Source organism: Caretta caretta, chromosome 9, assembly GCF_965140235.1.
Source record: "Caretta caretta isolate rCarCar2 chromosome 9, rCarCar1.hap1, whole genome shotgun sequence".
Taxonomy (NCBI): domain Eukaryota; kingdom Metazoa; phylum Chordata; order Testudines; family Cheloniidae; genus Caretta; species Caretta caretta.
The window spans coordinates 103,258,703-103,274,109 of NC_134214.1; the positions used below are offsets into that span (position 1 = coordinate 103,258,703).

At 53.3% G+C, this 15,407-nt stretch overlaps 1 protein-coding gene across 4 annotated transcripts in view; it reads right to left on the reverse strand.

Moving 5' to 3' along the window:
* The window catches only part of ZMYM3 (zinc finger MYM-type containing 3), a 66,826-nt gene that overhangs the window by 43,348 nt on the left and 8,071 nt on the right, over positions 1-15,407 (reverse strand). The window contains exon 1 of one of the 4 annotated variants that reach the window (XM_048864925.2): positions 9,931-10,081. The exons of 1 other annotated variant lie outside the window; for it this stretch is intronic. The gene's annotated coding sequence lies outside the window, so the exon portion shown is untranslated. Of the gene's footprint in view, positions 1-8,582; positions 8,757-9,278; positions 9,376-9,930; positions 10,082-15,407 lie in introns of those variants that run through there. 2 more of the 4 variants (XM_048864926.2, XM_048864927.2) reach the window with 2 other exon arrangements.

Genomic DNA, 15,407 nt, shown 5'->3' on the forward strand with positions numbered 1-15,407 from the left:
TTCTGAGCGATGCTCTGAAAGCCAGATTCTCAGCCCAAGGATCAGCTTTGGCTATCTGCAACAGGGCAATGAACCATACCTATCTGGGATGGCAGAGGGCTTTTGGGATCATTGAGCGTCTCTCTCTCCTGGACTTTGCCAGAAGGTCTCCTTTCATAGGGCTGCCCAGGAGGCGTCCCTTTATAACGTGGGATTTTCTTAGTGCCACGAACAGGACACTAGAGGCTTATTATTCATGGGAGTGCTGAAGTGATCTATCTTTGGTACCCTCCTCCCATGGGGGAGATCTAATCCACAGGCAATCACATCTTGTGCCAGTACATATAGTGTACTTGGACTTTCAGAAAGTCTGTGACAAAGTCCCTCACCAAAGGCTGTTAAGCATAGTAAGCGGTCATGGGATAAGAGGGAAGGTCCTCTCATGGGTCAGGAACTGGTTAAAAGACAGGAAACAAGGGTAGGGATAAATGGTCAGTTTTCACAATAGAGAGAGGTAAATAGGGAGGTTCCCCCAAAGATCTGTACTGGAACCAATGCTGTTCAACATATTCATAAGTGATTTGGAAAAGGGGGTAAACAGTGAGGTGGCAATGTTTGCAGACGATAAAAAAGTTACTCAAGAGTTAAGTCTAAAGCAGACTGTGAAGAGTTACAAAGGGATCTCACAAAACGGGGTGACATCATGGCAGATGATATTCAGTGTTGATAAATGCAAAGTAATGCACACTGGAAAAAATAATCCTAACTATACATACAAAATGATGGGGTCTAAATTAGCTGTTACCACTCAAGCAAGAGATCCTGGAATCATTGTGGATAGCTCCCTGAAAACATCTGCTCAAAATGCAACGACAGTCAAAAAAGATAACAGAACACGAGGAACCATTAGGAAAGGGATAGATAATAAGACAGAAAATATCAGAATGCCATTATATAAATCTATGGTACACCCACATCTTGAATACTACATGCATTTTCGGTAACCCCATCTCAAAAAAGATGTGTTAGAATTGGAAAAGGTACAGAGAAGGGCAATGAAAATGATTAAGGGTATGGAACAACTTCGTCACAAAGAGACGGACTGTTCAGTTTAGAAAAGTGATGATTATGGAGGGATATGATAAAGGTCTATAAAATCATGAACGGTGTGCAGAAAGTGAATAAGGAAGTGTTATTTGCCCCTTCACATAAATACAAGAACTAGGGAGACAAGGTGGGTGAGGTGTAATATATTTTATTGTAACCACTTCTGTTGGAGAGAGAGACAAGCTTTCGACCTGAAGAGAAGCTCTGTGTAGGCTCGAAAACTTGTCTCTCCCACCAACAGCAGTTGGTCCAGTAAAAGATATCACCTTATCCACCTTATCTCTCTAATATCCTAGTACCAACACAGCTACAACACCACAACATACAAGCACTAGGGATCACCCAAATGAAATTAATAGGCAGAAGGTTTAAAAAAACAAAAACAAAAGGAAGTGCTTCTTCACACAAAGCACAGTCAACGTATGGAACTCACTGCCATGGGATGTTGTGAAGGTTAAAAGCATAACGGGATTTAAAAACACATTAGACAAGTTCATGGAGGATAGGTCCATCAATGGCTATTAGACACAATGGTCAGGCATGCAACCCCATGCTCTGGGTAAACCTAAACCTCCAACTGCCAAAAGCTGAGCCTGGATGACAGAATGATCACTCAAAATTGCCCTGTTCTTTTCATTCCCTCTGAGACATCTGGCAGTGGCCATTGTCAGAGATAGGATACTGGGCTAGATGGACCATTAGTCTGACCCAGTGTGGCCGTTATGTTCCCAGCCAAGTGCCTACTGACAAAAAATGGGAGGGACACAGCTTGCTCCCAAACCTACAGGACTGCCCAGTACCTCCTTCCCTGTTCATGGAAAGCATGGCAGCCTGATGCTCATTTCAATCCAGATCATCACTGGGGATACAAGACCACTGAAGGTCTTTGGGATTAGGCTAGGACACCTTCATCTCCAGAACATTTTGTGCAACTGCTGTTCCTGAGGAGACAAAGTTCAATGAAGAGGTAGTTCCTCAGCTGCAGTTTAGATAGGAGGTGTTGAGACATCCAATCTGTTACTCAGTTGTGAAGTGGAAGCCCTTGTGTTGCTTATTTCCAGTGGGATCCCAGGGTCTGCTGAGGTTGCCTCATGTGCAGATTGTGCCATGGGAACAACAAATACAGCTGTGGCCACTAGATAGAACATTCATAGCATGGCCGGTACTGTCATCTGCTGGCTTTTCATTATCCTTTCTGCCAAGCGAATTAGTTGCTGGATCCCATCCTGGGCAAGAAAGCTTTGAGTTGAGATGTATCTAACAGGGCTCCTGAATAGGACAATTGTATTCTGGTGCAAGTTGGAACTTTGGTCATTAAGCTTTTTAATAAAAGTATCCTAAGAACCCCATGGGATTACACGCTGATCTTTGACACCATCCAGAGCAGTGTCCTTAATCAGTTAATTGTCATGGCAGGGGAACGTTGGGGCTACCCACAGAGACCACAACTACCAAGCATTTAATGAAAACACACAGTGCTGATGCCAGCCCCAAAGTGCAGATAATGCTGTTCCCCTACGACCAATTAATCTGCCTTTGTGCACACAAGTGTCAGCAAGGTCCAGGGCATTCAAGCAGCTGACTTTCTCTAGCACACACGATGGCTCCTAGGGTAACCATCTTAAACTTTTCTTTTGCTGATCCAGATACTGATTCAGATTCCCAAGATCCACACTGTGCTGGAAATTTCTCATCTTTTTGACTATCAGAAAGTATCTAGAATGACGACGGTGTTAAACAACTTCTACTAAAGTTCAACATTTTTAAATCAGCAAGTCCAGGTAACCTGCACCCAAGAGTTTTAAATGAATTGGCCAAGGAACTCTCCAAACCAGTAATGTTAATTTTTAGTAAATCTTTAAATAATAGGAATTTTCCAGGGGACTAGAAAAAAGCTTATCTTGTGCAACATTTAAAAAGGGCAAGCAGGACACGGATCTCAAGCAAAATAATGGAACAGCTGATAAGTGACTCAATCAATAAAGAATTACAGGATAATATAATTAATGCCCAGTCAACATGACTTTAGATAATAGGTCTTGTCTAACAAACTGGATATTATTTTTTGAGACGATTACAAGTTTGATTGATAAGAGTAATTGGGTGGACATAACACCCTTAGAGTTCTGTAAGGCATTTGACTTAGTACCACACAACATTCGGATTCAAAAATTAGCACTATACAATGTTAACATGGCACAAAATAAGTGTATTAAAATCTGGCTAACAGATGATTCTCCATTAACATTTTGAGCTCTATCAGTGAATGACTGTTGTGAGAGAGACTGTTTCTCAGCCCAATGCTACTCAATATTTTTATCAAGGATCTGGAAAATGTAAAAGGTTACTTATCAGTAACTTTTGTTCTTCATGAGTCAACTCTGATTTCACACTTACAAGATTGGCACCCCCTTGCCTGAGAGGCTGACCACTGGGGCTGCACAACTGTAGTGACATTGACATTCAATTTCATAACTCATATCAAGGGAGCACAGCCACCAAACACATCAGTTCCTTCCTATCTGCCACCAAGAGCACTAGGGAACTGTGGTGTGTGTGGTTAGCGTTGCAGATCTGGGCTAATCCCCTTGGTTTAAATAGTTATAGCTCAATTATTACTGCTGATAAAGTTGGCAGAGACCATTAAGGTTGATGGAGTGGTATGAGGTGGACAAGATCACTGTTACAGAGAAATACAGATCACTTGGTAAGTTGGGTACAATCAAACTCCATGCATTGTAATACAATCAAATACAAGGGCCGACATCCAGGAACAAAAGTGCAGGTTACACTTAAAGGATGGGGCCTGTATTCGGGAAAGCTAAGCCTCTGCAAAGGATGGTGTAGATAATCAACCGAACATAAGCCTCCATTGCAATGCTGCAGCTAAGATTGATAATGCCATTCTTGGTTGTTGTGGTGATGTGACTCCCCACCGTCATGAGGCAAGGTGGTGTTACAGAACTCCTTTGGTCACAACCAGATCCAATTTGACAAGCCTCTGAGGCTTGTCAGGCCAAGGGGTTGGCCCTTAAAAGGGAGGAATCCAGGTCAGTTGAGGCGCCACTCTGAAACAAGCAGACCTGGGGCACAGGGCTCCCAGCCCAGGGCCCTAGGTTACTTACTGAAGGAAAAGTTTGAGCATGCAACCTGGCCTAGCCTTTGGAGAAAGAAGACAGAAAAGAAAACCAGCCTTTGTTGGAACCCCTGGAACTAAGCCTTGGCTTTAGCTATAGGGGCCCCAGACTTCCTTTGGGGATCTGAATGACTGGCTTCCACTTATTGGCATAAAGTCCCGAGGGCCATGGAAGTATTTTCTTTTTCATTTGGACTGCTCTGTATCCACCGAAGGGGGTGGACTCAAAAAGCACAGATGAAGGGACATCCCGAAGGGGATTCCAAGTAACGAGGTAACGATGTAGGAGGTAAGTGAAATGCCCTTCCCCACTTCAAGGGTGCAACTGGGAAATGTAGCCTTTGACAGATGTAGAAACAGGGAGAGCAGGAGGAGGGAGTGGCATTCCCTATGTATATGGCACTGGTGAGATTATTGCTGGAATATAGGATCCAATTCTAGTGTTTACACTTTTAAAAGGACATTGAAAAACAAGAGGATTCAAGGAAGAGCCGTAAGAAGCAGTCAAGGTTTGGAAAGCTTGCCTTCAGTGAGAGACGTAAGGAGCACCATCTCTTTAGTTTACTGAAAATTAAGTTAAGAAGTGACTTTATCACAGCCTAGAAATATTTACATGGGGAAATTTCTGATAGCAGATGGCTCTTTCATCTAGTAGACCAGGCAGAACAAGATCCAATGGCTAGAAGCTGAAGTTGGACAAATTCAAACTGTAAATAAGGCACACATTTCTAACAGCACTGGTAACTAACCATTGGGACCACAAAGATTCTCCATCATTTTCAGTCTTTACATCCCCATTCAGGGTCCTAAATTATTGGACTCAATGCAGGAATCACTGGGTGAGGTTCTCTTGCCTGAGTTATGTAGGAGGTCAGATTAGACAAGCACAATGGTCCACTCCTGGCCTTTGAATCTGTACCAGCCTTCTAGTTTGTACGAGTCTAAATAGCAGCCACCCTCGCCATGATCCCTCGAGCCTGCCCCCACACATGCAGCTAGAATTGTCTACACAAGATGGGTCATCCCAAGTGCTCTGGAAAACACCACCACTGGCTTTGCCACAACTATCAGTGCTAGGGACACCAGCACCAAGACCAGAGTTTCTTGCACCGGGAGCACCAAATTCTTGGGGTGCAAGCCTCAGCCTTGGTGCAGTAGTTACTCTGATTCATCATGAGATTGTACACCTGCCAAGAGAGAGCAACAGGATGCCCTGAAGTCGGTATTGTAGGCTTCAGGACAGTTTCACAAGAGCAGGATTAATCAAGCTAGGTTGCCCAGAATATACCCAGAAACTTTATCCCCCTCCCTGCTTCAACCAAGAGAATGCAGAAAGGTGAAATCCAGAAGCCTTAAGGCAGAGCTGTCCAGAGTTGTGGTTTTGACAGGGTGTGTCAGAAAGCCCAATTTACAGGGGCACTCTGGGATGCCTCAGAGGGCTTGAAAGCACTCCTCATACCTCCTCACCACTCAGGTACATCCGCTGATGTGTCCAACACGCAGCACTAGTGGTAAACTCTGAGGCAGACAATATCAGCATGCTCAGCAGCCTCTGACAGATTTTGGAGCAGAAGAGCAGCCTCCTTCCTCCTTGTTTTCCCTTCTTCCGACACCAACGGCTGATATCTGTGTCACCTCTTTGCCAAGTGATGGCAGATATTTGGGCTTTGCCTATTAGCTTCCAAGTGGAGAAGTGAACCATACGGAATCTGGATGTATTCTAAGTGTAACTCATTTTATTTGCACATCTACACCAGCCCCAGACAGAAATGCAGACAATCCCTTTTATCAGGAATCTCAGCCCAATTTCAATGCCTGGTTCCCACTGAGCAATTCTGTCTCAAGAATTGACCCCAGTCAGAGACCAAGGCAGAAAGCGAATTCTCGTGCAGCTTGCACAGCTCCCTCTCCAAGAACTACTGCTTCTACCCAGACCCTCACCTGTAAAACAAACACTACACAAGCATTTCTTCACAGACCAAAAACCTGCCATGAAAAGACATCTGCCAAAACAATACCATACACAAAAACAGGACTCTGGGAGCACTCAGTGAAGAACAAGCATCAAGCTAAGAGAGGTGCTGAGGTGAATGATGCTCAGTGTCAAGACACCAGCCAAAAGACAAAAACAGCTATTGGAGCCCTGGAAAAGGCCAAAGAATAGTGGTTTCTGAATGTCAAGGAAATTGCCAGAACATGCAACAGCATGACAAGGCAATGGCCTCAAAACTTCCCACAGATGACCACAGCTGCCAGGAAAGCAGTTGCAGACACAAACCACCACCAGATGAGTATAGCTGAGACGTGGGGAAGAGCTGGAGTGCTGGTTTGATGAGGTGCAGTCTCTGAAGCAAGTTCATTTACTAGCCGTGGTGTTGAACATTTGGAGACATTTAGATGGCAGACAAAACTGCCAGTAAGCAGCCTGGCACTGATGCCATGCTGTTTTCTAGGGCCCCAAAACCTGAAGAGCTAGGAGAGGGTTCTAACCAGTCCTGAGCTAGGAACCAAAGACCCATCAGTAAGAATCCAGCACAGATAAGGTTCTTAGAAAAGGACTTTTCTCCCCATATGCAGGTGTCTACAATTGGCCTGGGGCATTACAGGGAATTTTCGCCTTTCCCGAGAGCATCAGGAATTGGCAGAAGCAGGGTGCTGGTCTGGATAGACCAGTGTTTTCACCCATTTTGGTAAATCTTAGATTTCTCCTTCTTTATGTTGATGAACCTAAAGTCTGGGCAATTGGAGAGGCCCCTGAGCCCTGGCCATGGGATAGCCACAGGAATCTGCTGGTAGGGTCCAGGCCCATCAACCAAGAACACTTTTCATTGGGGAAGGAGAAAGATATAGAGGGTGGTGTCTCTTAGGCCTGATCTATACCAGCAAAGCACTCCTCGTGTGGATTCAGCTATACTCTCTAACCCTGAGCAAAACAAGCTAGACTAGTAAAAGCTCAGTTTTGCCACTGTGTCTACCCTACAGGCTGCTGCCAGCACAGCTGTATCAGTCAGGGATCACACCACTTCACAGCCCAAACTCATAGCTCTGCCTGTAGAAGTCTGTAGCCTAGACACAATCTTAGGCTTCTCTCCCACCCACCCAATTTAAAGCTATAATACCTAACTTTGATCCTTTGTCCCAGATATCAGATTTTTATTGGGAGTCTGGAGTGACCAGCTGTTTGGGTGGGTTTGTTACACTGCACCCCTGCCCTCAGCAGCTGGGGGGGGGGGGGTGGCCAGGGGCGGGAGGGGGAGCAGAAATGACTGTAGGCTCAAAGGGAACTTGGAATGGGACCTGGCTTGTGAATGGGCAAGAGACATGGCTGGAGCCATGGGGTGCAGCATGGTTTTACTCCATCAACCACAGAGGGCAAATGTGCTACTGTCCCTTTCAAGATGAGAAATGAAGCTAGGATGGAGCTGATGACAAAGTCATGCTCTAAACAGGAGCTTTGAATTTGGGAGGCAGTTTGAGGGAATGGCAGCACAGTTGAGTGATAACAGGTGAGTGACTTGCAGTCTAGAGCCAGAGCTGGAACAGCACATCAGGAGATGAGAGGAAGCTTCTACTGGGCCAGAAAAGTAACTCAAATAATGGCTCCTTCTCACTTAGTTGAGAGGTTCATCCCCACCCTGTATCCCAGAGCCCTGCACCATATCCCATCCCACAAGACCACTCCCTGCAGTCCAGAGCCACATCTCAATCCTTACCGTGAACAAGCCCACATGGCAGGTAGAACCATACGTCCACCCCACAGAACAATACCCTACAGAGCCATACTCCCTCCCATCAACAGCCACAGCCCACCCCATAGAAGCACACTCTGCAAGCACCAGCAGCATATGTGTCCCACCACAACCAATCCAACAGCAACTTCCAGGCAGCGCTTTGCCCTGCCCCACCCCATTCCCCCTCCCCCAGGCACTCCCTCTTGGTAGAGCTGTTGCTTTAGGGACACAAAGGCATCTCCTGCTTTTTCCCACTCCAGGGCCCACAGCATAGCTCAGGAAGAGGGAGCTGGAGTCCAGTGTGACTCCTGCATCAGCAAGTGTTTTTAGGCACCTTCAATGCAATTTTTTATTCTCATGTGTGGAGAGCCAAGCACATGGGACACTCTGCAGAAAAAGTCTCTTCCCAAAGGGCAGTCAAACCAGGTGGCGAGGAGGAGGGGAAAGGGCTCTGGGAAAAGCCCCGTTTGACTCAGGTGTGGAAAAGGGTATTGGGAAAACAAGCCGAACAGGTGTAAATGCTCCGATCCCGTTTGACATCTGGGGGAAACAAGGAGCCCCCAAGGCGCCCCCAAGGCCAAAGCACAACCCGCAATCAACCACCGTCGCGCCGGCCCTGGGCAACGCACCATCTTCGCTGGGCTAACCAGAGGCTTGCAGGGCTTCCGAGGGTTACGTCTGGATGTGGGGGTAGAAGGGACACGTGGTATTTCCCGGAGACCCAGAGCAGGCACAGGTCGGAAATTCTGGGCGGGGGGCCCAAAGTGCCCCACGTGCCGGCAGGCACCGGCCAGACAGAGGCAACCCCAGAGACAGAGCCTCACCCTGCTCCACCCCCTCCCCGCAGACCCCTCCCATCTCCGCTCCCGCTCCCCCGGGGCCGGGGCCGGGGCGCCCGCCCCGCGCTCCCCCCGTGATCCCCCTCCCCCACCCCCACCGCGGCGCTGCACATCTACGGGCCCCTGCGCGGAAAGGGGCGGGGTCGGGGCGCGCCCCCTCCCCCCTGCGCGGAAAGGGGCGGGGTCGGGGCGCGCCCCCTCCCCCCTGCGCGGAAAGGGCGCGGGGGGAGGGTCGGGGCGCGCCCCCTCCCCCCTGCGCGGAAAGGGGACGAGGCCCGGCGCGCGCCCCCCTCCCCCCAAGGGCCCTGCCCCTCGCCCCACGGGGGGCCCAGCCCCGCCCCCACCCGGGAGCGGAGGCATAAGGCGCCCCGCGGGCGAAGCCGGGAGCCGCCACCCCCTCCCTCTCCGAGACCGCGCCGCCCCCCCGGCCGCGCTCAGCCACCGCAGCCAATGAGGACCCGCCCCCAGCTCGGCCGCGGCTCGTACCTGGCTCGCCGCGCCGCCCGCACTGCCCGGAGCCCGGATTCGGGTCGCGGCCCCTTTAAATGGAGGCGCCGCTCCGAGCCCTCAGCGCGCTGCAGCCCGAGGGGGGGCGGGGGCGACTCCCCATTGGCTGCGGCGGGAGGGGGCGGTTCCCTATTGGCTGCGGCGGGGCTTGGGCTCGCGAGACTCCCTTTCAGCGGGCAACCCCAAAAACCCGGAGCGGATTACAGTGTCTGGGATCGGAGGCAGACCCTGGGATCTGCAGGGCGACCCGAAAACGCGGGGCGGATTTCCGGATCGGAGGAGGAAGCCCAAAGGAGCTGGAGCATAGCTCCCGGCGAGGGACGCTGCCTCCGCAGCTGCCTCCGCTGCTCGCTTGGGGGTGAAATCCCGGCGCGGAACCCCGGATCGGGACCGGCACCGAGGGCACCGTCCCCTCCTGGCGGCTGCCCGCAAAGTGCGGAGCGGATCCTGCCGCCGGAGCGCGAGCACCAGCCCCCTGGAGCCGTCTGCCCCGTTAACCCTCTCGGGCCCGGGGGAGGCCGCGGCGGAGCGGGCCCCGCCATACCTGGCCTCGGCCCCGAGCGCCCCTGGCCTGCGAGCGCGCGGGGGCGGCCCCCGGCCCCGGCCGGCCCCGGCCCGCTCCGGCCCCTACCTGCGCCACTCAGGAGCCGCCCGGCCCGCTCCGGGCGCCGCCGCCGCCGCCGCCTCCCTGGAGCTGGAGCGTCTCCCCCGGGCGGTGAGTGACAGCGCGGCCGGGCGGGGCTTCGGCGGGGGCCCGGGACACGGCCCCGCCCACGGGCTGGGCTGCGCCCGGACCCCCCACTTCTCACCCGCCGGGCCCCGCCCACCGCCGGCCCCCCCCGTGGGCCCCGCCCCTCCCCGACACCCCGACTCTCCTCACCCCCCCCCGAGCCGCCCACTTCTCACCCGCCAGGCCCCGCCCACCGCCGGCCCCCCCCGTGGGCCCCGCCCCTCCCCGACACCCCGACTCTCCTCACCCCCCCCCCCGAGCCGCCCGCTTCTCACCCGCCGGGCCCCGCCCACCGCCGGCCCCCCCCCCGTGGGCCCCGCCCCTCCCCGACACCCCGACTCTCCTCACCCCCCCCCCCCGAGCCGCCCACTTCTCACCCGCCGGGCCCCGCCCACCGCCGGCCCCCCCCATGGACCCCTCCCCGACACCCCTACTTCGCACCCCCGGGGCCCCGCCCACCGTCGCCCCCCCCCGTGGGCCCCTCCCCTCCCGACTGTCCTCGCCCCCCCACGGACACCCCCTACTTCTCACCCCCCGGGCCCCGCCCACCGTCGGCTCCCCCCCGTGGGCCCCTCCCCGACTCTCCTCACCCCCCGCTCCCCACAGACACCCCACCGCTCTTCCCCGCTGGGCCACGCCCACTCCCAGGGACCCCTCTACCCTCCCCCTACGGACACCCCCACGTCTCCTCATAATCCGGGTCCCACCCACTGCCGGGCACCCTCCCATGCGCCCCCTCCCCCCACTGACATCCCTCGACCCCACCCGGCCACGCCCATTCCCAGGGACCCCCTCCCCCTTCAACACCCCTACCTCTCTTCACCCCCCCCCAGACTCTGCCCCACCTCCACTGGGGCACCCTCCCCCCTGGGACGCTTCAGCCCCAACCCCCCTTGGCCTCCTCCCCCAGGGACACTCCCACCTCTCTCACACACCCAGATCCCTGCTAGGCCCTTCCCATTCATGGGGGTCATCCCCCCCAGGACCCCTTCCCCTCTCCTCACCCCTCTGGACCCCTGCTCCACAGGGACCTGCCCACTTCTGGCACCCCCCATCCCACCAGGTGGACTTCCCCCCCCACCCCCCAGGGACACCCCCAGCTCTCCTCACACCCCTGGGACCTGCCCACTCCCCAGCATTCCCCATCCCTCCTCACCCATAGGCCCACCTCCCCCTATGGACACCCCCACCTCTCTCACAACCTCATAAACCCCCACCCCTCCTGGGACTTCCCCATTCCTCACACACACCCTGCCCCCCAGGGACCCACCCCCTTCCATCCCAGCCCCCACATCTCCCTCCAGGGACACATCTTCTCACACATATCCCCATAGGGGGATCCACCCCCTCCTGGAGAACTCCCTTCGCTACCACCCTGGGACTCCCCCCTACACCTTATTCCACACAGTCCCCCTCCCCTCAGAAACAACCCCACCTCTTCTCACACACACACCTGGACCCTCCAACCTGACTCTGCCCTGTCCCCCAGGAACCCGCCTTGACCCAGACATCCTCTTCCCCACCACCTCGCGCTCTCTCTCTCACACACACCCTTCTCCCCGTCCGGTCCCACAGGGACCCACCCAATCCCAGCTGTTCCCTCCATCCCACATCCCGTTCCCTCACAGCACCCCCCCCCCCGCAGGGACAACCCCTTCCCTCACACCCCCTCATCTCTCCAGACACTCTCCATTCTCCTAGGGACCCCCCAGCGACACCCCATCCACTCACACAGATACCCTCCCGCATCTCATCTCACATCCTGCCCCCCTCACCCCGTGGGACTCTCGCATCCTCACACACACACACACCCCTCCATCTCCTCTCACATATACACACACCTCTCTCCCTGAATAGCCCCATCATTCCGGGATCTTCCCAGGGGCTGCCCACCACTTCATACACACACTCCCCTCTGCCTCTGGGGACCCCCCACCACGCCCCTCCCCTGCACCCTTCCCCCCCCCACACACACTCCTCTGGACACAACCCATCATCCTTGGACACCCCACACCGCTCTCCGTCCTCAAGGATTCCCCATCCCCTCACACAAACACACCCCTCTTCCCCAGACATGTCCCCAGGGCCGGCTCTACTGTTTTTGCCGCCCCAAGCAGTGCAAAAACCTGTCGCCGCCGAATTGCCGCCGGCCGGCAGGGGAGAGAGAAGCTGCTGCCACGGAAACTCTGCTGCCCCTTTCTGACTGCCGCCCCAAGCACCCGCTTGGAAGGCTGGGGCCTGGAGCTGGCCCTGCATGTCCTATACCCTTTCATACACATCGCCCTCTTACCCCAGACCCCCGTCTCCTCACACATCATCCAATCCCCTGGAGACATCCCCCATCCCCTCATGCACACACCCTCTTTTCCCCCAGACATACACTCCATCTCCTGTGGATCCCTCCATCCCCTCACACACACACTCCTCTTCACCTGGACACACCCCATTTCTCCCCCCCCCCCCCACACACACACCCCTCTCCCCCCAGGAAACATCCCATCATCCCCTCACACATCTTCCAGCCCCCCAGAGACATCCCACCTCCCTCCTCCACACACGCCCCTGGGGATCCCTTTGTCCCCTCACACACGCCTGTCCCATTACACAACCTCTCCCTCCAGGGACACTCCCCTCCCCCACACCACCCTGGACGCTCCTCATCCCCTTACACACACACACACACACACACACACACACCCCACCCTCCACCATTGCCTTGCACACCTCCCTGGTACACCTCTATCCTCTCTCACACACAACATCCTTTCTGAACACTGTTGTTTCCTCTCATTCCTCCATCCTTTCCTCCCTCATGAATACCCCCATCCCCTCACACATACCCATTCCCCCACATGGAAACCCCATCCCCTCTGGATGCTATTATTTCCTGTCACCCCCACCCCTCTCACACATCCATTCCCTTCCTTATCTATCATCTCGTGTACCCCCATCCTCTCCCCCATTCTCCTGGATACACCCTTCATTTTTCCCCATCCTCCCCTTGTACACACACCCATCTCACTCCCAACCCCCCCACCCATATTCATGGTACACCCACCTCCCTTCACCCATCTGCCCAGTTCCACACAACCCAATACCTTTCACATGCCCTCCTTATTGATTCTCCCTTGAGATTCCCATCCGCCTCCTCAGTTTATTTCTTGGGAACACCCCCCATCCTCCACCGATCCTCCCTATCCCCTCAAACACACCCTTCACCACAGTTCCACACATCTTTTGGGATCCCTTCCATCTTCTTTCCCCTTGATTCCATCTGAGATCCTCACACATGTGCCCTCAATTTACTCCTTGGAAACACCCTCATCCCTCCCCACTCCAATCCCCTCCCAAGGACACTCACCTGACCCCTCAATTCCCAACCCACAACTTCCCCCCATCCTCTCACTTGCTTCCCCACTCCTTCCCTGGGGAACCCCATCCCCTCACCCAACATCTCCCCCTCCAATTTCACACCCCCAAGGGGGGTAACCCAATGGGGAGTCACAGTGAGAAAGGGATGCTCTGCAGGCACCGAGAAAGTGAGGCAAGGAGCTGGGACTGGATTCAGAAAGGCAGAGGGCAGTAATAGGATACAGGGAGGAGAATGCATGGCTGAAGCTGCAGGGAAGGAAATGGATTTTAGCTGCAGTGTGTTAGATGGAAGAAGGGAGAGCCAGGAAGGCTGAAGAAGAGTCCAGGCCAAAGAGAACCAGGGCATGACCCTGGGTTGCGGCAGCAGAGATGAAAAGGAAGAGAATATTTCAAGATGTGATAGAGAGAGACAAGATTACCCATTGCTCCTGTCCACGTTGAGTCACAAGATAACCTGCTTCACCAGCAATGCCAGCTCACCTACCTGTTCATCAGCTTCTCACACCTTCCATACCACCCCTTTTTCACTGAACGCCTCCCTCAACTGATCTGGATGGCCAGTAACTGCCCTCTCCTGCTTTAAATCTCCACTCAAGTCTAGAAGAAATCTGCCAGTTGGTGGCAGCTAGGATGAGGGGGAGAAGGGAACAAATCATTTGCAAGATTGGAAAAAGTACTTGCTTTATAGTATGTATATAAACAGTAAGGAGTCCGGTGGCACCTTAAAGACTAATGTCTTAAGATAAACAGTGTATCCCTCTATCCCCACCCGTCATATAACATATGTCTTAGATGGTACGCTTCATAAAGCAAATGACACTCTCCCTAAATGTGCAGTACAAGGGGGTCCTGATCCCAATTTTGGCCCCTGAGGCCTATTGCAATGTAAATATTAAATTATATATAAAAAACTGTCAAAATATTAAGGTTGCAAAGTGAAGCACTCAAAATCTAGGAAGCACTTGTGCATCCTTAACACTGGCCCTTTGTGTATAGAGCCATTAAACCCAAAGAAAGAGAGGGCCTCAAAGAATAGGAGAGGGATCTATGGTGAGATTGAGGAGAATAAGAATGGAGAAGAGACTTTTAGACATGGAGGGAAAGAGTTGAAGCAGGGGAGGAGGAGATCAAGGAGGGAGTTGGAGAATAGGAGGTCAATGCACTGGGCATAGAGAACCCATTCAAGGAGCGTTAAGATGTAGGAAAGAAGTGGGGCGCTAGAAAGCGAATTGGGATCACAAAGGAACAACAAGGAGTTCGGTGGCATCTTAAAGACTAACAGATTTATTTGGGCATAAGCTTTAGTGGGTAAAAAACCACTTCTTCGGATGCATGGAGTGAAAATTACAGAACATAACTACCCCCTGATGCTTGATCACAGAAGAGTTTACTCTAGGGCAGCAGTGCCCAAACCATGATCTATGCAGAATTTAATTGTCACATTCTCAAGAGAGCTAAAATATATAAATACGTCCCTGAAGTGATTGTCACCTCTTTCTGTTTTATTTATTTACACTCTAGCCAGTGGTTCTCCAACTTTGGGGTGGGCCCTCCTGGGAATGTGTCAAGGGAGGCAAGAGCTGTGTGTTTGTTTGTTTTTTTAAAAGAGCTCTGGCTGTCAGACCACCCACCCCCAGCCCTGTGTCTCAGGCTCCTGAAAAAGGGCTGTGCGCACCCAGGAGGTAGGGATAGCCAGAGCCCCACCCCACGGGCTCAGGCTCTCCTCTCCCCCACCCACATATCCCTCACCTGGAAGTGGCAGGGCTCTGGCTCTTCAGTCCTGGGGTAGCAGCAGCAGCAGAGAAGTAAGGGTGGCAATGGGGCACTAAGTCTGTTGTGAAAAGTGATATTGACAAATATCGCTTTTCATGTTGCCACCCTTACTTCTGGGGTGCTGCCTTCAGAGCTGGGGCCCCAGCCAGCAGCCTCTGCTCTTCCTTCAGAGCTGGGTGGCAGCACATGTACCCGGGGGGAAGGGCATAAATGACCACAGACACAAAGAAGGG